General features: G+C 40.9%; 1 pseudogene; it reads left to right on the top strand.

Annotated features, from left to right (window-relative positions):
• The first annotated feature begins 4,317 nt into the window (after positions 1-4,317).
• LOC136864996 (5S ribosomal RNA) lies at positions 4,318-4,436 on the top strand (annotated as a pseudogene).
• The last annotated feature ends 19,434 nt before the right edge of the window (positions 4,437-23,870 follow it).

Below are 23,870 nucleotides of genomic sequence, written 5' to 3'. Positions count from 1 at the left end.
GGGTTCCATACACTGGAACTATACTCTAGTTGGGTCTTACCAGAGACGTATATGCCCTCTCCTTTACATCCTCACTACAACCCCTAAATACCCTCATAACCATTAGCAGAGATCTGTACCCCTTATTTACAATCATACTTATTTGATTACCCCCATGAAGATCTTTCCTTATATTAATACCTAGTTTTTTCCAATGATCCCCAAAGGGAACTTTCACCCCATCAACACAGTAAATAAATCTGAGAGGACTTTTCCTATTTGTGAAACTCACAACCTGACTTTTAACCCCATTTATCATCATACCATTGCCTACTGTCCGTCTCACAACATTATCAAGGTCATTTTGCAGTTCCTCGCAATGTTCTAACTTATTTATTACTCTGTACAGTATAGCATCATCTGCAAAAAGCCTTATCTCTGATTCCACTTCCTTACACATATCATAGATATATACACTGACTGACAGAGCAAATGCAACACCAAGAAGGAGTGGTTCGAAAGGGATGAAAGATGGGGAAAAAACAGAGACGGCACGGACGAATAATTGATGTTTATTTCAAACCGATATGCAGGTTACACAATGCGCACGGCATCGACTCAGTAGGATGTAGGACCACCGCGAGCGGCGATGCACGCAGAAACACGTCGAGGTACAGAGTCAATAAGAGTGTGGATGGTGTCCTGAGGGATGGTTCTCCATTCTCTGTCAACCATTTGCCACAGTTGGTCGTCCGTACGAGGCTGGGGCAGAGTTTGCAAACGGCGTCCAATGAGATCCCACACGTGTTCGATTGGTGAGAGATCCGGAGAGTACGCTGGCCACGGAAGCATCTGTAGGCTACACCTCGTAGAGCCTGTTGGGAGATGCAAGCAGTGTGTGGGCGGGCATTATCCTGCTGAAACAGAGCATTGGGCAGCCCCTGAAGGTACGGGAGTGCCACCGGCCGCAGCACATGCTGCACGTAGCGGTGGGCATTTAACGTGCCTTGAATACGCACTAGAGGTGACGTGGAATCATACGCAATAGCGCCCCATACCATGATGCCGCGTTGTCTAGCGGTAGGGCGCTCCACAGTTACTGCCGGATTTGACCTTTCTCCACGCCGACGCCACACTCGTCTGCGGTGACTATCACTGACAGAACAGAAGCGTGACTCATCGGAGAACACGACGTTCCACCATTCCCTCATCCAAGTCGCTCTAGCCCGGCACCATGCCAGGCGTGCACGTCTATGCTGTGGAGTCAATGGTAGTCTTCTGAGCGGACGCCGGGAGTGCAGGCCACCTTCAATCAATCGACGGGAAATTGTTCTGGTCGATATTGGAACAGCCAGGGTGTCTTGCACATGCTGAAGAATGGCGGTTGACGTGGCGTGCGGTGCTACCACCGCTTGGCGGCGGATGCGCCGATCCTCGCGTGCTGACGTCACTCGGGCTGCGCCTGGACCCCTCGCACGTGCCACATGTCCCTGCGCCAACCATCTTCGCCACAGGCGCTGCACCGTGGACACATCCCTATGGGTATCGGCTGCGATTTGACGAAGCGACCAACCTGCCCTTCTCAGCCCGATCACCATACCCCTCGTAAAGTCGTCTGTCTGCTGGAAATGCCTCCGTTGACGGCGGCCTGGCATTCTTAGCTATACACGTGTCCTGTGGCACACGACAACACGTTCTACAATGACTGTCGGCTGAGAAATCACGGTACGAAGTGGGCCATTCGCCAACGCCGTGTCCCATTTATCGTTCGCTACGTGCGCAGCACAGCGGCGCATTTTACATCATGAGCATACCTCAGTGACGTCAGTCTACCCTGCAATTGGCATAAAGTTCTGACCACTCCTTCTTGGTGTTGCATTTGCTCTGTCAGTCAGTGTATAAGGAGACATAAAGGTCCAATAACACTGCCTTGACGAATTCCCCTCTTAATTATTAATTATTATTATTATTTCAAATATCGAGGCAGATCCGGGAATCGAACCCGGGCCTCCGGGGGTAGCAGATAATCACGCTAACCACTACACCACAGAGGTGGAGTGTATGAAACAGTAAACATTAAAATCTTGAGATTAGGTGTTGATTTTTAAGCTCATAGATTAACCTCACCAAGTTTGATATAAATCGTTTTCCATAACTCTAAGACTCCTCTTATTAGGTTTGTTCTTGATAATCGGCTGATGCAAGGTCCGGCTTCATGGCTTCATGCTGGCCTTTGGTCATAGGGGTCCCGGGTTCGATTCCCGTCAGGGTCGGGAATATTAACCAGATTTTTTTAAATTCCCTGGCACGAGGACTGGGCGTATGTATCATGTTCATCATCATTTCATCCTCATCACGACGCGCAGGTCGCCTACGGTGTCAAGTCAAAGGACCTGCACCTGGCGAGCCGAAGTCCTCGGACACATCCCGGCACCAAAAGCCATACGCCATTTAAATTTTTTTCAGTCTAGCCAATCCCGTATATCGGTGTCTATCTACGGGTATCTACCTATCGTTTACGCGGAGGTGGTAGCACGCAAGCCAAAATACCAGCTGATTTTCAACCCCAACCCCCATCCCGGTTAGTTTACATTCCGTGTAGCTGCCATCCAGGTTACCAGCAGAGGGTTGAACCGGCCCTAAGCTGTATACTCCGAGCTTCAGTGGAGATATGGTGTAGATCAGAGGTGTTTATCTGGGCGCCCGTTGATGCTAGCCCAGTGCGGCCGGGCAGGCGTGACGTAAATGCGGGCAGCTTATGTAGAAAACATGCGTCACAGTGAAGCGAGAGAGTGAACACACTTTGCAGGGAAGGGAGGAAGCATTGACGTCCACTTGTGATTACGAAGCTCTCCACCACTACTCAGCGAAGTGCTGATTGGGGTACATTATTTAAAATAAAAACTCCACAATCGCAACAACAAAAACTGACCTTTTCAAGATAGGCTATTCCCTTTTGATTCATACTGAATTCTATATAAACAGTCAGTTTTATTTTCTTATATTTATTCATTCCAAGGAACTGTCAAGTTATATTTTTTGTGTTACAATCTACAAAGGTACAGGGTTTAAGTGTACACGCTACGATTTACAGTTCTTTGGATGGGAATGACAGTATTTCCATTAATAAAAGTAACATTCCTGTTATTCATTAAGCAAAAAGTAATATAATTACAAAATACAGCAATAATTTTGCACAGTGTTGTAGTGTTGTGCGACTTTCCCTGTTTACTGAATTTTAAAAAATAGTATTTATCATTAAACTGGCATCTGGTGTTAATAGCTATCCTCTGAATCGCCAGATGGTGCTTCATCACGAGTGAGGACATATATATTTACTGTCCAATATTAAAGAACAACAACAACAATAAGGTAAATATATATACCAGGACAGATATACAGTATGCCTTCAAGTGTAAATAATCCCACTGATTTTAATCCCGGTAAGCATGATTGTATTGTTGGCGAGTTTATCAGATTATTCCAACCCAGACAACCCAAAGCCACGGCTTATCCACTTTAACACCGTACTATATTAGAACTGTTTCTAAAGCACCTCTAAAAATGTAATAGTGAAAACTGTAATTCGTTACGTACATTTTAAATATATTTGAGTTTGCAGACCTCACTCTTTATATTATCCAGTTAATATACGTAAACTGCTATCAACATAAATACCTTATTTCTTACAAAGTAAATTGAAAGTGACGTGCTCCGAAGACCTTAAAAAGTAGTTAGTGGGACGTAAAGCAAATAACATTATTGAATGTGACGTGGATTTCTTCCCTCTTTCTTTCATTATTTTCTGCCTCCATTTCAAACTCGGGTATTGCAGCAGAATGACGGAGAACTTCACACAACCTGCACGGCCTATGACGTAGCCACGTCGCTATGGTTTAATACCATACGCTCATCGCGCATTACATACAGTGCCGGACGCCCGCGGGACGGAATGCCCAACGTGAGCATCTCTAGTGTAGACGGAGAATTTTGAGTAGAGTTTTCGAAAGATAGAAAATTTAAAATCCGAAGATAAAGTTGGAATTCTGAAGGAAGAATTGTGACAAATATTCGTTTATAGGAAGAAGAGTTAGTGAATGGAATAATTTACAAAGGCAGATATTCGATAAAGTTTCAACTTGTTGAAAATAATTTAAGAAACGACTAGGTAAAACAGCTGATAGGGATTCTACCACCTGGGTGACAGTCACAAGAGCAGGTCAGTTTTGATTTATTTATTTATTTATTTATTTATTTGTTTATTTATTTATTTATTTATTTATTTATTTATTTAATTTGTTTATGCATTTATTTATTTGTTTACTTATTTATGTATGTGCCAACGGCCATACCATGTTGAATACACTGGTTATCGTCCGATCAGCGCAGTTAAGCAACATTAGGCGTGGTCAGTACTTGGATGGGTGACCGCTTGGGAACACCACGTGCCGTTGGCTCAATTCACTGTAGGCCACCATAGCTCGATTGTTCTTTAAAAGTAGGAAAGATCACACTATGAAGATAAAGTCGGAATTAAATAGGACAAATTGGGAAATATATTCGTTTATAGGAAGGGGAATTAGGGACTGGAATAACTTACCAATGGAGATGTTCAATAAATTTCCAATTTCTTTGTAATCATTTAAGAAAAGGCTAGGAAAACAACAGATAGGGAATCTGCCACCTGGACGACTGCCCTAAATGCAGATCAGTAGTGATTTATTGAAAGGTGGTACGTGGGCTGCAAAGCCTCCGTGGCTCAGGCGGCAACGTGTCGGCCTCTCGCCACTGGGTTCCTTGGTTCAAATACCGGTCACTCCATGTGAGATTTGTGCTGGAAAAAGCGGAGGCGGGACTGGATTTTCTCCGGGTATTCCGGTTTTCCCTGTCATCTTCCATTCAAGCAAGACTCGAATATCATTTCATTTCATCTGTCAGTCATTCGCCATAGCCCCAGAGGAGTGCGACAGGCTTCGGCAACTGGCACAATTCCTATCCTCCCCGCACCATGGGGAATCATTCATTCCGGCCAATGACTGGAAAACAGGTTGTAGGTTGTAGGTACGAAGACTGCAACGTGGTCCACTCAGCCTCGGGAGGTCAACTGAGTAGAGGTGGGTTCGAGTCCCACCTCAGCCATCCTTGAAGTTATTTCCGTGGTTTCCCACTTCTCCTCCAGGCAAATGCCGGGATAGTACCTAACTTATGGCCACGGCCGCTCCCTTTCCTTCTCCTTGCCTGTCCCTCCCAATCTTCCCATCTTCAGCAGAGTAGATGAGGCTGCATGGACAAGATACTGGTCCTTCTCCCCAGTTGTATCACGCTCCGGGATACAGCACTTGAGGCGGTAGAGGTGGGATCCCTCGCTGAGTCCGAGGGAAAGACCGACCCTGGGGGGTAAAGAGATTAAGAAAGAAAGATAATTTTCATGCCAGTCATGTAAGCCAGCGTTTCGGAAAGTATTCTCGTAGTAGATTGGTCAAGGCCCTCGCTCGGAAATAAAGGTGTGCAGGCTCTGTTTCTCTTTCTAATTTATATTTAAATTCAAAATTCAGATGTTCTTAATTCTATTTCACGTGCTTCTATGTACGTATATACACACGTCTTTCCCGTGGACATATTGCGTTTGAGCATTTCATCTGCAGTCTTCTCTGGATTGATGAAGTATCTCCACGATCCTCTATTTGTAACTAACTCTGTGACATAATTTAGTTACACATACTTCCGTTTACTGATAATTTATTTCATTCTACTGTAATATGCAACTTTCTTTTCTTCTTTCTTTCTTTCTTTCTTTGTTTCTTTGTTTCTTTCTTTCTGAATCCGTTTCCCTTCTACGGTTGGTTTTTCTCTCGGACTCAGCGAGGGATCCCTCCTCTACCGCCTCAAGTGCAGTTCCACTTTTCAAATTTCGTGGCAGAGCCGGGCATAGAACCCGTGCCTCCGGGGGTGGCAGATAATATCATTAACCACTAAACCTCAGAGGCGGACATGTTTAACTTTATGTAGATACTTTGTAAAGTAGGAAAACAAAGATAAGGAACAAATTAGGGTAAAGATCCATTCAAAGGAACAGGAATTCGGGAATGGAATCATTTCCGTCCGCCTCTGTGGTGTAGTGGTTAGCGTGATTAGCTGCCACCCTCGGAGTCCCGGGTTCGATTCCCGCCTTTGGCACGAAATTTGAAAAGTGTACGAGGGCTGGAACGGGGTCCACTCAACCTTGGGAGGTTAGCTGAGTAGAGATGGGTCGATTCCCACCTCAGCCATGCTCGAAGTGGTCTTCCATGGTTTCCCACTTCTCCTCCAGGCAAACGCAGGGATAGTCCCTCACTTAACGCCACTGCCGCTTCCTTCCCGCTTCCGTATCCATCCCTTCCATTCTTCCCATCCCCCACAAGGCTCTTATTCAGCATAGCAGATTAGGACGCCTGGGCTAGGTCCTGGTCCTCCTCCCCGGTTGTATCCCCAACCTAAAGTCTCACGCTTTGGGACACTGCGCTTGAGGCGGTAGAGGTGGGATCCCTCGCTGAGTCCGAGGGAAACCGACCCTGGAGGGTAAACAGATTAAGAAAGAAGAAAGAAAGTAACAAAGAATAATTTCCAATTTCCTTTAAAACATTTGCGAGAAAACTAGTAAACAATTGATAGGGAATCTGCCCTGTGACTGTGACGTTTACGAGGTCATCGAAGGTTTTAAAATAGTTTCCTGTAGGCTCGTAGATCTCCTTCTTCTCTCTATCGACTGCCATTGGCTGATCTTCGTCAGATTCAAACCGTACTGTGAAATCAATCATAAATCCCGATATAGTTTTCCTGCCAATCGCCATGGTATCAGCTCTTCGTGTACTTCCATTTTCTGCAACACAGTGGACTTCCTCATACGCTTCGTAGTTTTTCTCAGCCAGGGCTGACGCTATCTTGCTCGTATTGTTTTTCCCAGGAGTTCACTACAGTAATATTGGCAGGAGCCAAACGATAAGTGCTAAAGTTTCAGTCTCGTTGTAGTGTATGCAACGGGTGCCGTTCGGACTCCTGCCATGGAGAGCCCTCACAGGTGATGCATTAACCGACAATGTAATGGCACCACGCCATTCAGAACTATTCCGTTCTTGGCCAGATTCAAGCCATCGATTGGCCTTTGGACTACACCTTCGGCATGAGTTTTTAACTGGCACTAATTTTTATAATCCCTCTTGCGAAATTAAATTAATTTACATTGATTTCATCACTGTTCTCACTAGCAAAATGATTCAGCTTGATATGATCTGATTACGGTATTTTCTTTTTACAGTGCTTTTTCGAGTAGGTCGTATCAGTAAAATTCCTATACATACTTCTTTAAGAAACACTTCGTACAGTGAATACACTCTTAAAAACAACACGAACGTTAAATGACCAAGGATGGGCTTACACTAATATCCGAAAATGAGTCCTTTCAAGAGATTAAGGCTTCACTTTATATTCTCAGCTGGTGGACTAATTTATTTCTTGCGTAAATAGGTGACAAATATGATTTTAAATAATTGTTTTCAGTCTTGCAACAATACATTGAATTTATTCTTCGAATATAAACAGACGAGGGACCTAAACGAACAAGGAATATATTGATGTTCCAAGTCAATTCAGTGTCCTTTGACTTCTTAATCTGAATTAAAATCGTCGTACTCCTAAAATAGAGAATCATAACGAAAAATAATGAAGTTACATGTTAAGCGTCAATCTTCGTGTCAGAATAAGACACCTATAGATTGTTATTTGGTAGAAAATGATCACCAATGATAGGGGAAACTATGACATAATTTGTGAAATTGCCCAGGCAAAGACAGTCTTCGTAATATGACAGATATTTTGTACTAAACATCGGCTAACTCTTACTTGCAGTGGAAGGTTATCACTTGAGAGTTGAGTGATAGATACGACAGCCTTACGGGCTGGAGTCTCAAATATACAGTAATATGTAATACAACTACAGTAGATTGGACTAAACAGTCGAACGCATTGTTGTCACCTGGACAATGTATACATCGAACTCCGTGCTTTGTTTTGCCACTGGAATTCGACATTGTAGGCTGTCCTATTGTCTGTAGCCATTGCAGAGGAGACGCGAACTTTTATTAAATCGACATAAATTAAGATAATGCAATTTTAAATATGGACATCTAGTGTGCTCTTACGTGGTCATACATCCTACAAGGCGAGCAATTTACCTTTTTGCATTCGAGATTCAACCTGTCAGTTCATTAAACATCGGACCAACGCCTAAGGCGTTATACTTTCAATTGATCTTCATATCGTCCCTGTTTTGCCAAAACGGCGAATGTGATAATGATCTTCCTATCCATTATTTCTCTTAAGACTGGTCACGCCTCCCAGCCACATATTGATATGCGGTCCATCAGAACAATTTTCGTTGAGTTCATTTTCCTATGCGCGTGTGTAAAGGAAAATGAAATTAACTCAACGAAAATTGTTCTCATGGACCGCATATCAATATATGGCTGGAAGGCGTGACCAGGCGTGACCAGTCTTAAGGGAAATAATGGATAGGAAGAGCATTGACACATTTGCCTTTTTGGCAGAACAGGGACGATATTAATTGACTCGGAACAAGTTTAAATACCGAGATATTCGCGAGCATCCAACAGACCAAAGGAAAAATTGGGTGAAAGAACCGCAAAACAAGCTTCAATAGGTTTCTCAGTTAAGTGTTCTCGCGTTAATTCAGGACACAACGCTAATGAAATTAAATGAAAATACTTTCATCTTTTTCTTTCAAAATTAATGATTTTGAAATAATGATTGAATATATTTTCATGGTTGCTAGACGAGTCACTTCCATGAATTAAATCCTATTTCATTAGTATAATTCTGAGGACGTGAAATAACGGAGATATGTATCGTCGTTGCCGGGACAAAACCTCCTATGTGATAATATTTGTAGAGATATACTGACCAGCAGCACATACATTATGAAGAGCGAGAATGCCTTGACAATATGCACACAATATTGCACCTTAGTTGGCAGAATCTTACCGGCCAAAGTTCTAAGCTAAAATATTTCACATAGGAGGTTTTTTCCCGGCAGCGACGGTATACTGTTGAACCGTACGCTCATCTTTAAGATTAAGAAGTGTAGCTGTGTAAGAAACTCCACACACATATGAGCTTCAACCAGATTCTCTACAATATTACTTCCAAAGATATGAAGGGTCTTATTTCCACGTCTTGATACGACCTACTCTCGCAAAACCGCTAACTTCATAAGTTCGTTTTTATCACTAGCGCAGGGTAATGGAATAAAGATGACTCAAATGCGAGTATATCCCCAAAACGCCAAAATTATTTCTTAACCCACAAGCGCCGTATCTCTACCATGTATTACTAAAAACATGTTTAAACAAGAAAAGTCATTATTAATAATCCATTTCATATATCGACGGCTTTCTTTTAAAAACTCGTATGTTCCGATGCTCTTCCTTCTCATCATATTCCTTAAGACCGGTCACGCCTCCCAGCCTCATATTTATATATACAGTCCATCAAAATAATGTTCGTTGCGTTCTTTTCCCTATGCTGGTCAGTAAAGAAAAATGGATCTTATCATACCGTATTGTAGGGATGTTGGTTTTATGGCGAAATTACTTCCTCCTACAGTATAGTGCATTTAAGGTTAATTATCCTTTACACATTCTCATGGGACAATGAACACAACGAAACTTCTTCTGGTAGACTGCATACAAATATGTGACTTGGAGGCGCGACCAGTTATAATGAATACAATGGGTAGAAGGAGCATTGGGGCATACGACGTTTTAAAAGAAGACCATCGATATGCTGCTCTTGCTGTTAATATTGCTGTAGTTAATTCATATTAGGCATTGCAGATATCTATGGCCATTATCCGAAATCCTACCTCTGTGTATATATAAGGGTGCTATTTCCAACTTCAGAAAGTGGTAGGAAAAATGCTAGAAATTTAAAATAAAAGGCACATGTCACGTAGCCCATGTTCGTGCTTAGTACAACTTTTAAGGAATTCCATCTTCCTGGTCCGAAATGTTCATGTCAATCGATAATATTCAACATATTCAACTACTCTAATGCATGTGGACGAAATACTGATTTATTTTTGGACGTGAAAATAGCACCATTTGAACAGACACTTCTCATATGTGCGTGCGTATGTCAACAGTTATTGTAGGATACAAGGGAGATGTGCATGCTAGTGATAATAAGAATATAAAATTCAAAGTTTGTTTTTCCCCGATCACTTTTTTAACATTTCGGACTGTCTGAGGATCAGTGTGCGATCTTTTTATCTGTGCGTCTATATGCCTGTCTGTTTGCATGATTATAAAGGGAAAACTACTGGAGGTACTTCAACCGAGTAGTTACTTAAGGGTAATTTTGAACGAGCAAGTAATTTCAATGTTCACGGAGTTTGCAGAAAAGATGAAATACAAAACGTCAAATTGTTCTGTTCAGCTTACGAGGAAATACTGTAAAACAAACAGTTTTATTTGTAATTTTAAGCAATAATTTTTCAGCGGGAGATTTCGGTACTACGAAGTTATTTTGAAAAAAATTGGAACTACCCCTTGTGACCAAGGCACTTCAGCTTAACAGTTTTTTTTTTGTTTTTTTTTCTTGCTAGTTGCTTTACGTCGCACCGACACAGATAGGTCTTATGGCGACGATGGGACAGGGAAGGGCTAGGAGTGGGAAGGAAGCGGCCGTGGCCTTAATTACGGTACAGCCCCAGCATTTGCCTGGTGTGAAAATGGGAAACCTCGGAAAACCATTTTAGGGGTGCCGACAGTGGGGTTCGAACCTACTATCTCCCGAATACTGAATACTGGCCGCACTTAACCGACTGCAGCTGTCGAGCTCGGTAGTTTAACAGTGATGCCTTGGATTTTGTTTATAAATAATAAATGCCAAGACATGAATAATCCAGCATTGGCTGATTGGTGTTTGATTACAGCTAGAATTGTCCCATCTCTCCCCTGCCTCTCACAGTAAGCACTGAAATGGCACTGCCGATCTTAGCCTTGAAACAAGGACGATAACTGTCGAGATCTAGTCAGTGACATCGCAAACAATTGTCAGTTCAACGATGGGTGCGAGCTACTACAATAAGCAAAGGACAATGAGATGGTTGTGGCTTCACAAGAGTATCCTACGAGAAACTTTCTTTACATTGCACCCCACACATACGTCTTTCGGTTACGATGGGACAGGGAAGGGCCAGGAGTGGGAATGAAGCGAACGTGCACTTAATTATGGTACACCCCAGCATTTGCTTGGCGCGAAAATGGGAAACCATCTTCAGAGCTGCCAACAGTGGGGTGCGAACCCAATATCTCCCGAATGCAAGCTGATAGCTACGTGACCAAAGAGCGCAGGCACTTGCTTGGTAGTATAAATCCGAAATAGCATTCTTAGAGGCATTTTTTAAGATATCATGCAACATGTGTATGAGTGTGACCATCTTGTAGAGAAAATGTCTTCTGCAGCAGGGAATAGCTTCTCTTAGATCAAGAAATATTTACGTTCAAAGTGTATAGTCATTTTTCAACTATTCCTAGGACAGTTGGTTTGAATGTGGCTGAAGTCATTGGCATTTGAAGGTACATAAAAGCACAAACTCATGTTCTTGACTTCTGGCACGTTAACGTACTTCTTTTACTGAGAATTCCAACGCTCTGGGGACTCCTAAATTCTATACCTATTAAAGGGAAATTGGCAAAAATAACAAGTTCAACAGTCTATGCCCGTCCGAAACAGCCCGATATATCGTCCTTGCTGGGACAAAACCTCCTATGTGAAAAAATTTAGCTTAGAACTTTGGCCGGTAAGGTTCTGTCATCTAAGGTGCAATATTGTGTGCATGTTGTCAAGGCATTCTCGCTCTTCATAATGTATGTGTTGCGGGTCAGTATATCTCCAAAAAATTAATACATAGTAGGTTTTGTCCCGGCAACGACGATATTTAATAAAACGTGTGATGTGCACGCATACATACTGTACCGGAAACGCCGCTACGTGAAAGAAGTTCGAAGTATGCGTGTTGAACTTCCCGCGCGGTGGAAGATAGGCAGCCCGCCGAATTGGCTGACGTATTCGGCCGTGACGTAGCCGCATCAAGTGAGCTCTACACAGCCAAGCGTGACCATATATGGTAATGTCCCGACCCACGTGCAAAAGTCTATTTAGCTTAAAAATGTTGTTGTTTTGACACCGCCAACGTGGAGGCCATCGTAATAGATGCAATCTGTCGAATTCTGTACCTTGGGAGTTATAGAGGTTCATAATACCCACGTTCTAGATGCTTCATCACTATCTGCAATAAAAGGAGGACGATCCGGACTACAGATTCAGTGTGTGTTACTCCACCGTCTCTGCGACACGGGTGACTGGTGGAGCTCTAAGAGTGCGGACCGAACGTATGGTCGAACGAGTCTTTGTATTTCGAGTGTTCGGTTCCAGTGGAGTTGGAACTTTATTATTTTCTTCAAGTGCCATGTTAGGACTTGTGTTTCAGTGACTGACTGAAGGAACTTAGAATTCCTTTCGTGAGTGTTGTATCTTTTCCAAGTGCTACATTTGAACTTGTATTTTGAACTTGTATTTCTTAAACAGACTTTGGGAACATAAAAATTTTCTGAATGTCTCATTCGAACTTATGTTTTGCGACATGCTGTGGGTACATCGAACTTTTCTTATGAATGTTGCAATTTTCCAAGTGCAACATTGCACTTGTATTTCGTGACGAACTGTGGAAATTTAGAGTATTTCAGAGTATTATGTTGGAACTTACGTTTCATAACAAATTGTGGGAACATGAAATATTTTTTGAGAGCCGCATCTGGACTTGTGTTTAAACTTGTGTCACCGTGACTGACCGTGCAAACTTAGAGTACCCATGCCATATCTGAGTTTGTGTTTTCCTCTCGTGAAATTCTGAGGAAACATAGAACTTTTCAGTGTCATAATTGAACTTATAAGTTATACTCCGTAACCATTTTTCATGGACAGGGTTAGACTCTTGCTAAGTGCAGTTTTACTTCAATGATCACTTAATGACATTGCTTAATAGTCTTCAGATACACGTAATTTTGTTTATCGACGGAATAAGACATTTCCGAACACCATTTAATTTGCTTAATTTATTACGAACGTACTGACGTGTCCTGAACTTGCATGAACTGTGTATCTTGTGATCAATACTGTGTTCTAATCATAAACTGACGAAATCAGTGAGTTAGGAACTGTGATGATAATGATTAGTGACCCAATAGAACATTCCAGTCTGCCATGCCAATATTAGCAAACTTGTGTCATAAACTTGTCATTATAACTTATATATTATTTTCACAAGTATTAATTCAACTGACATCTAACACATGGTCAGATATTTAGTTCAATCGTCTTATTTACAAGTGATAATTTATGTACATTTGTGACTCAGGAAGGTGTTTCAATCAGGATTCTAGTGTTAATTTCATTAACATTTGACATATTCCATTTGCAATGAATGAACGCAATAATTTAAAGGTCAATTTATTTAACAGAGCTACAAGTAAGTTGAATGCCGTACGGGGGACTTATGTGTGAGTCACGCCTCACCTTTCATCAACATTGTCGTGTGAGATCGAACCCCATAACGTGTACACCTAGAAATCCGAGAACTCCCAGATCCTCGAGAACTTCGAGAAATTCTAGAACGTCGAAAACTTCACATCCAGAACGAGCGTGGTTCCTGTCCAGGCCGTGCCCAGCAACCATCCCGGAGTCCGGAGATTCCAGCCTGCTGCAACGCTTCAACCCAACTTGTATGAAAGGTGATATGAATTTGTTTTCAATGAATAATAAAATCAGATTCTCAAAAAAATCTAAGTTCAATGAACTAATACCCCTCTCTGTACCAACTCCAATGTTTTCATGACACAACCTTAAATATAGTCCATGCTCTTCAAGCTAGTGTCAGCGCCCCAAAGACAGATATTTCTTCCCGGTACAATACATACATACATACATACATATGTAGATAAGGGAGAATGGAGGAAATTTCACCCCACCCCCACCCCAATTGGCCAGATGAAGAAACGAATAATTTAAAATTTACGGAAATTTTAAAAAATAAAGTAGATAAATGTCTTGATTACAGTCCGATATGATAGTATACAAGAAATCACTGAAAATTATAATTAATGTACAATTTATATAGAAACAATACACACTTTGTGGCCTGGCACCGCAATAGTTACCCCTCTTCTATTAATAGCACTGACAACTTCATCTTGAGGAGACAGGAGAGAGACAGAGAGAGCAAATGTTCATAACATCCCTTACCTAATGAGAAAGCGTGGTGAATGGCGATAGAACCTCAACCCTGGAGACGTAGCGAGGTAGCATAATAATTCGCTTCCGCCGTTTGACAGGAAATACACAAACTGAAGCGTATCTCGTAAAATTGTAAGTATAAATTGCCTACATTAATACGGTAACGGCATTATATTCTCAGCCGGTGTTGTTTCCTACCATGTATTCGCATTTTTCTGTTTGCTCTGGGTTTTGCATAGCATAAGGATATACAGGGTGGTCTGAAACAACGCGCACCGGATATATGAGCGTTAGAGTGTTGGTTATACGAATAAATATTTGGAAAAATTATTAGATATTTCGCGCCGTTTTCATTTTATCAGCTTCTGGGGTTAGCCAATCAGATCGCTTCGCGGGCGACTTCAGATGGACTTTGCGAGGCGGTGTTGATATATCTGCACGTGACTTATTACCGGCTTGAGAGTGCAAATAGAAGAAATAAACTGCTCCAGGGGAGTGACTTGACCAAGACCTCCCTGCTGATAGGCTCGCCCCATAGCAAGCACACTACGGTGGCATTGGCTGAAACCCACGGTTAGTGTCTGATGCACATTTCTCCGCACGGCTCTCAAGCCCGCCCTAGCTCGAAGGAATCCCTTATGGTATTTCTTCTTTCTATGGAGGGACAGCTTATTCCTAGCGTGAGTGACGTCTTACCAAAGTGTCCACGGATTGCAGCGAATGCGACATTATCCTCGCAACATTTTTAACGCCGCACTAACAACTGTAGTTTTCATATACCATGGGAAAGGAGAAGCCGGCCCCGTGGTGTAGGGGTGGCGTGCCTGCCTCTCGCCCGGAGACCCCGGGTTCGATTCTCGGCCACGTCAGAGACTTTTCTCTCGACCTGAGGGCTGGTTCGAAGTCCACTCAACCTACGTGATTAGAATTGAGGAGCTATCTGACGGCGGGACTGCGGCCCCGGTCTCGAAATCCCAGAATAACGGCCGAGAGGATGCGTCGTGCTGACCACACGACCCCTCGTAATCTGCAGGCCTCTGGGCTGAGCAGAGGTAAGGCCCTTTCAAAGGCGTTATGTGCCGTGGGGGCGATGGGAAAGGAAAGGGCCAGTACTGGGAATGTAGTGACCTTGGCCTTAATGAAGGTACAATACATGGTGTGAAAATGGGACACCACGAAATCCATTTTAGGGGTGACGACAGTTGGCCTCGAACCAACTTTCTCCGGCAAGCAGGAGCGTGTGTTATTTTCGAAATGGACAATCGCGTCTCTTTGGTTTACACCTTATAAATAAAATAAATAAAAAATAGGGGGACCACTGTCTGCAGTTTCATTTATTTCGCGTTATTTTGATATACGTAGTACAGTCATTAAGTTCTGAGACTGACCGCATGATGGCGCTGTGGTGCACTAAAGCGCATAGGTGGCGCCGTGGTATGTATAGTACCATGTCAGTTAGTCTCTCGTCCCTGCAAGAGACACTTGACTGCATGCACTGGAAGCAGACGTACGGTCGTTGTTGTGACGGTGATTTGAATGCGCCAGTCGAACCTTAACATGCCACACTTTGAGCAACGGGCAAACATCAAGTTCTCCCAGAAATTAGGCAAAACCGCTGCCGAAGCGTTTGAAATGATGCAGCAGGTTTACGGTGAGGACACATTGAGTCGCAGTGTTGTGTTTAGGTGGCACCGACGTTTTGTGCAAGGACGGGACAGTTTAGAAGATGATGTGCGTAACTGGTCGGCCACAAACAGTTCGAACGGAACTCAAGATCCAAGAATTCGCAACGTTGGTGCGTGCTAACCGCTCCCAATCGGTAGACGATCTCGCAGCAGCAATAGGGGTCAGCCATGGTACTTGCCACAAAATTCTGACCGATGACCTCAACATGTTTCGTGTTACCCAGCACAGCGTGTCACGAATCCTGTCTCAAGACCAACGTGAAGATCGCATGGCGACTTTTGGTGACCTCATCAGTAGTACTAACGATGATCCGACGTTTCTCATCCGGATAATAACTGGAGACGAAACATGGTGTTTCCTTTCAGCGGTGCTTCCAGCAGCTATACCAACGTTTGCAACCATGCATAACGACCAACGGCGAATTTTTGAGGGTGGATGTGGTTCTGTTAATTAGTTAACGGTCAACGGCGACTATTCAGAGGATGAATGTGGTTCTGTGTAGGTGTACGCCGTGTAATGCGGGATTGTGTGCAACATTCAGAGTCATGTGGGTGCCTATCCTCCAGGCGTCAATTCTCAGAACTTAATGACATCCACCCTCAAAAATTCGCCGTTGGTAGTTATGCATGCTTGCAAACGTTGGTATAGCTGCTGGAAGCACCGCTGAAAGGAAACACCATGTTTCGTCTCCAGTTATTATCCGGATGAGAATTTATACTTTTTTAGGTCAACTCGTGACAGTAACGGTACTTTTTAGCTGTTTGGTTGTCTGTTTGTCTGTTTGTTTGTTCCACCATCACGCGAAAACGGCTCGAAAGATCCCGACCAAAGTTTGTATTTAGAGTCAAGTCATTCACGAACAGGTTCCGATTTAAAAATCACAGAACAGATTGGGTTCATGGGAGAACTACAAGAGATATTTTCAGTTTTCTTTTACATTATTAATTATATCTCGACCAAACCTAATATTTAGAGTCTGCTCTTCCAGGAGCAGGTTTCTATATGCATATAATTTAAAAATCGCCAAACAGTCTTGGGCCTTATAGAAAGATCAGAAGAGGCTTGTTTTAATTTTGCCTTACACTATTGAATATATCTTTACCAAACTCCATATTTAGAGTCTACTTACCTAGGAGTAGGTTTCGATATGCATATCATTCAAAATCACTGACTAGACTGGGGTTTATAAGAAGACCAGGAGAGATTTCTCAATTTTGTCTTACACTACAGATTACATCTCGACCAAACTTCATGCTTATAGTCTACTCATCCAGGAGCAGGTTTCAATATCCATATCATTTAAAAATCACTGAAGAGAGTGAGGGTTTACACGAAGGCCAGAAGAGGGTTTTTCTATTTTATCTTACCCGATAGATGATGTACCTACCAATCTTCATATTTAGAGTCCAATGATCCAGGAGCAGATTTTGATACGCATATCATTTAAAAACCAATAAACAGCCTGGAAGGTTTTTAGGAAAACCAGAAGAGGTTTCTCAATTTCTTCTTACACTATTGATTATATCTCGGTCAAAGTACATATTTAGGGTCTACTCGTCCAAGAGCAGGTTTTGATATGCATACCATTTAAAATTCACTGAATAGACTGGCTTTCTTCAATTTTCTCTTACACTATTGATTATATTCATCCAAAAATATTGATCATCCTGTTGATTTATTTTATACATCGCTGTACAAATGTTTCGAAAACTGTGTTCCAAAACAGAAAATCATTCGAGAATCCAAATATCCAGTTTGGTTCACGCGTGATATTATTCAGTCCATAGAAATAAAGAAGAAATATGCTATAAAAAGGAAATTTTCTAAATGTTACGATAGGAAATTTAGGCAGATTCGATTGGAAGACAAAATGAAATTACATGTAGCTTATGCTGTTTATGTTCCTAATTTAGTAAATGGAGTTAAGAATAATATTAGTCAGTTTTGGACACATGTTAAAAGTATGCGGGAACCACGTTCATGTGACAACTCATTTCTACTGATGAAAATTTGTATACACCTGGAGACACTGCAGACTGGTTTGCCGAGTATTTCTCATCGGTGTATGTCAACACGGATTTTACTTATAATGTGGAATATCTTTCCTTGAATGAAGAATATGTTCTTCCCAGGGTCGATGAATTGAATATCATTCACATAATCGTGGATGAACTAAGGACAGTTATTAATAAAATTTTAAAACTTAAGAAATCCACTGCACCTTATGACATTCCATCATACATAAACAAGGGCTGTGCTGACATGCTGGTTGCTCAATTAACCTTCATGTTCAATCTTTCTTTAAAGACATCTTGCTCCCCACAATAGCTGAACATGTCAAAAATTACTCATATCCTATAGAGAATTAACTTAGACGGAACTTTAGTATTTACGACCATATTAAGGTACAGCCCGGCAGATCTGTCATTAAAACATGCTGGGTTTTACTCGAAAGTTTTACAATGCATTAGACACAAATATAAGAACCGAAGATATATACATGGATCTAGAAACGGCATTCGATGAGGTAGACCGTAAAATTATTTTGACATAGCTGCATCAGTTTGGTGTTTCTAAACCATTACTTCAGCTATTAAGTTCACATCTAAAATATAGGCAGCAATCTGTTTGTTTCAAAAGTGTAAATTCACATAATTTTTTATTTCTTCTGGTGTGCAACAAAGGACCAATCTTGGGCCTCTTCTATTCCTCATTATGGTTAATGATTTGCCTGGAATGATTCGTTCCCCTGATTGTTTGTTGTTTACTGACGACGTGAAGTTATACAAGACCACATATCGACGGCTTACTTCTAAAACCTCGTATGTCCCAATGCTCTTCCTATTCATTTTATTCCTTAAGACCGGTCACGCCTCCCAGCCACATATGGATATCGTCGTTGCCGGGACAAAACCTCCTATGTGATAACGATTTTGGAGATATACTGACCCGCAGCACATACATTATGAAGAGCGAGAATGCCTTGACAATATTCACACAATATTGAACCTTAGATGACAGAACCTTACCGTCCAAAGCTAAAATATTTCATATAGGAGGTTTCGTCCCGGCAGCGACAATATGCAACCCATCAGAACAATGTTCGTTGTGTTCATTTTCCTATGTTCATGTGTAAAGGAAAACGAACCTTAAATATGTTATACTGTGGGAGTGCACAAATTCGCTTGCAAACAACATCTCTGCAATACGGTATGGTAAGGCCTAGTTTCCTTTACACATCAGCACAGGAAAATGAACACTACGAAAATTATTTGATGGATTGCATATAAATGTGTGGTTGGTAGGCGTGACCAGTCTTAAGGAATATAATGGGTAGGAAGAGCATTGGGACATACGAGGTCTTAGAAGTAAGCCGTCGATATAAATGTAGTGACGTGAATGATTTGCAACTGGATATTAATTATATTATATTATGGTGTGATAGCAATTAATTATTCCTAAATGTTAACAAATGTAAAGTTCTGGTATTTATCAGTAAAAAGGAATATATAAATCTGACATATTATATTGGCGAAACAACACTTGAAATTGTAACATCTATTAATGATTTAGGAATTACTTTCAAGAGCAAATTAACTCTGAATAGCCATATTGGAAAAGTAATGATTCTGTTTGGTTTTATTATTAGAAATTCCAAATTATTTTTTCAACCGGAAGTAATTTTTAAGTTGTATATAAGTTTAGTACTAAGTATGTTATAATATTCATCGGTAATCTGGGACGTCCATTATAAGGACCAAACACGTCACATTGAGACTTTACAAAATAAATTTCTAAGATATTTGTATCATAAAACTTTCAATGTATTTTGTCCATTTGACATTTCATTTCAGTATTTAAGAAATTTGTTCAATTTCATGTCTTTAAAAAACAGGAGAACATTAATTTCTTTACAGATATTGATGAAATTTTTGAATGGAAGAATTGGCTGTCAAGAATTACTTACATTTATCCCATTTCATGTACCACAAGTTACATCACGACATTATGTACTATTTGACATCCTAAAATCTAGAAGCGTTCATCACTCTAATTCACTATTAGTTAAAACATTATCGGTTAATAATATTCAGTTAGTGCACAATTTGACTCATTTGCTAGCGCTAAGTTGTTCAATAAGCAAATAAAGGCCAATTTTACTAAATCATAAACATTATTAAATTTCATTTTGCTGGAATGCTAGGTACTCATATGTTCTGTGTTTCGTTTTCTAACTTGTTCAGTAATTTTATAATTTTCTAATAATGTTAAACTGTGTTCTTCTTTTCATTCTTCTTGCTATTATCGTTACTGTTGTTATTACTTTGTTTGATTTTTTAAAAGTTAAAATATCATATGTTATGAAGGAACCCAACTGGCCCCAGCCTGTGTTCCTTCGTAATATCAAATAAATATATAAATATCTTTCCTGTTCTGCCAAAAGCGTGAATGACACAATGCTCTTCCTATCCATTATTTCCCTTAAGACTGGTCACGCCCGGTCACGCCTTCCAGCCACATATTGATATGCGGTCCATCAGAACAATTTTTGTTGTGTTCATTTTCCTATGCGCGTGTGTAAAGGAAAATGAACCTTAAATACATGCAATACATACATACATACATACATACATACATACATACATACATACATAAATGTCATGCAAACATGCATTCCTTCAGTATGGTACAGTAATGTTCATTTTCCTTTACACACGCGCATCGGAAAATGAACTCAACGAAAATTGTTCTGATGGACCGCATATCAATATGTGGCTGGAAGGCGTGACCAGTCTTAAGGGAAATAATGGATAGGAAGAGCGTTGTCACGTTCACCATTTTGGCAAAACTGGGACGATATATAAAATCAGATAACTATATGTGGAACGCCCCTTCATTTTAAATAATTTTGGTTATGTACATTATTTTTTCTATTCTTCAAATGACGGAGAAAAGTACTATTTACTACGGGCTTGGTGTTCTGAGGACAGTGACGGACACCCTCGTAGACCTACAGTTATTTGAAGGATCCAATAAGGAGAAAATCAGGGGATGCATGATATTTCTCTCGGCTTGAAAATTAACCCCATATAATGTAACTGAACACCGCTGAAACATGAGCTAGAACTTTTCCGTTTGTGTCTGTCTGTCTGTCTGTCTGTCTGTCTGTCTGTCTGTCTGTCTGTCTGTCTGTCTGTCTGGTTTGGTTTTATATCTCTTTTTATATTTATTTAAGTGGAAAACTGCTGGACTTATTTCAACCAAACTACTTACTTGGATTCTACTCACTCAGGATTGGGTTATCAGGTGCATATGATGTCATAATAATCACATGGATTTGGTGTTTATAGGAAGATCATTCCCAAATATTTTCGATAACATTCTGTCTAACAAAGTACTGTATACAACAAACGTTTAGTAATATGTTATTTCCGTTCCTTTATGCCATGTACGTATTTACTGTACTACGGATGATATCGCAGACGATTACTAAAAACTGAATTTTTAGTCCAAGTCCCACAGGACATGTCGTGCATGTCACTTCAAGGTGGGCAACGGGAAAACTCAAGAGCCATTTTACTCTTTTCGGTAGGACAGTTATTAAGGGACGCATCATCAATGTGAAAGCCTCACGACAGTGGTAAGAAACACAACTTCGGGCCAGGAACTGTACCGTACAATAAATTCGGAAATCGTCATCATTCTCTCTCGATTTTGTTCAACTTAATCATGTTTCATCTTACTGCCACGCGCTTTCGGACGGAGATATGATTTCAACACATCGCATTCAACGTGTGAATAGCGCTATGTTACTTGGCATGAACTTCTGAAGGTAACATGTAATCCATTGCGAATTCCCGTGCGAAAAACTTGTACAAATGCTAGTTGGATATAAAATTATTGGTCTCGTGAATTATGATCGCTTGTTTAGATTCACATAAAAATTACAAGTTCGCCTGCTTTTATTATTCGTTTCCATTATGACTTTGTTCGTATTTTCTGATGCACGAGACGCTAAATGGCTAATACGGCTCAAGATTTAGTATGAAATGTGCATTTCAATTCATGTATGTCTATTTTCTGCAAATTCAAGCGTTTTAAGGGTGCTGTCATAAATTGTTTAAAGATTTTGAAAGAATCCGAAATATTTTCGTAGGTTTTCATATTGAAAGGAAATACTAATTAATCTTCTAGTATATTATTATATGTTAAAATTTTAATACTCACTAATAGTAGCAATTCCACTTAATAGAAGTTGTTAATGTTGATTTTTCAAATTTCACAATTTATTTTCATTATAATCTTGTGGATTCTTCGTATCTAAAACGGTTGGATATCGGTCTTTAACGCTGGTCCTGGGTTCAAACCTGGTGACAGCATGTAAAATTTGTGCTGGATAAAGCGGAGTCGGAGAGGCTTCACCGTGTTCTCCAGATGTTCCATGTCCCTTTCATTCTTGGGACACTCTATTTAGCTCCATTTATAAATTAATAATCCCCTCTTCCAAACCGGTAATTCACTAGATGAGTGTCTGCCACGGCATCCTAAGATCGTAGGTTCGTCAACTAATCTTGGATGATCTTCTCAAAATAAGGGATGATTGAAGGACCTGTCTGCACATAACAGACATGATCACAAGTTATTCTACAATTTTTTATGCGAATACAGAAACTAATCCGTTTTTCTTAAAGTGCAGGACGTACCGCTCAGTTTCAAAGACCGACAACAGATACGGTTCCGTCTAGTGTAGACGAAAACGTTGCACCACTACGGACGCAAACACATTTGGCATAATGTTATGTCAATTAGAGAACTATAATGAAAATACTATGAAGATGAAAATAATAATAATAATAATAATAATAATAATAATAATAATAATAATAACGGCTTATAGCCTCTGGAGAGACCTGTTGATGCCATAGGTGACCTGGTCAATGTGAGGCTGAAACACCAGAAGGTTAAAATCCCAGACCTAGCCGGGAATCTCTCCCAGGACTCATTGGACCGAAGGTCAGCCTGCTACCAATTAGCCAAGGAGCCGCTCATTAGTATGATATTACACAGTCACCATTTTTGTGTTCAAAAACTATCATTTCAACGTAGTAGATGCCGTAAGAGACGTATTGCTTCGTTAACATAGAAATACATGTACGTAATTCGTGTGAAACATCTGCAAACAATATATTCTACAAGGCCCATAGTATTACAGGACCTTTTCAAAAGAATAATTTATTTTGATTACTATGTCTCTCTCCATATGTTAACCAAACTTTACTTCAATTGGTTACCTTTAGAGTGCAATATAGATTTTCCTCGATCAGCTGTTTGAGCTTATGCTGGAAAGTGCACAAACTGAGGATACCTCTACTCTTTTCAAGTTCTTCACAACGGATACATCGTCCGAAATTGAGAAGAAGCATTGCAAAGCTATTATCCAACGGCACCTGAAAGACGGATATGCCCAGCTACTTGGCCGATTGGTCAGCGTACTGGTCCTCAGTTCCGAGGACCCTCGGTCCTGGGTCCTATTCTCTGCCAGGCCGAGGAGTTTAGCTGCGTATGTTGAATACATACCTCCACACAGGAAGGGTATCCGGGCGTAAAACTGAGTCAAATCAGCATCAATAGCAGACCATAGTAAATTAGGGAAAAGGCCAGGAGAACAAGACCTGAACGAAAGGGTATATTTAAGATTCAAAGCTGTATCATAATGAAATATAATTCTGAACAGTTGGTATTGTGCTTCGCGTGTTTCTTGGCGAAACATTTTTAAAGCGATATCTTGAAACTATAACGAGAGACATGAATGTTTGCGATTATGAGCCAGGGATATGAAAGTCTTCTTCAGATAT

This window comes from Anabrus simplex, chromosome 2 (genome assembly GCF_040414725.1).
Source record: "Anabrus simplex isolate iqAnaSimp1 chromosome 2, ASM4041472v1, whole genome shotgun sequence".
Classification (NCBI taxonomy): Eukaryota; Metazoa; Arthropoda; class Insecta; order Orthoptera; family Tettigoniidae; genus Anabrus; species Anabrus simplex.
This window is presented reverse-complemented; position numbering and strand designations above follow the sequence as displayed.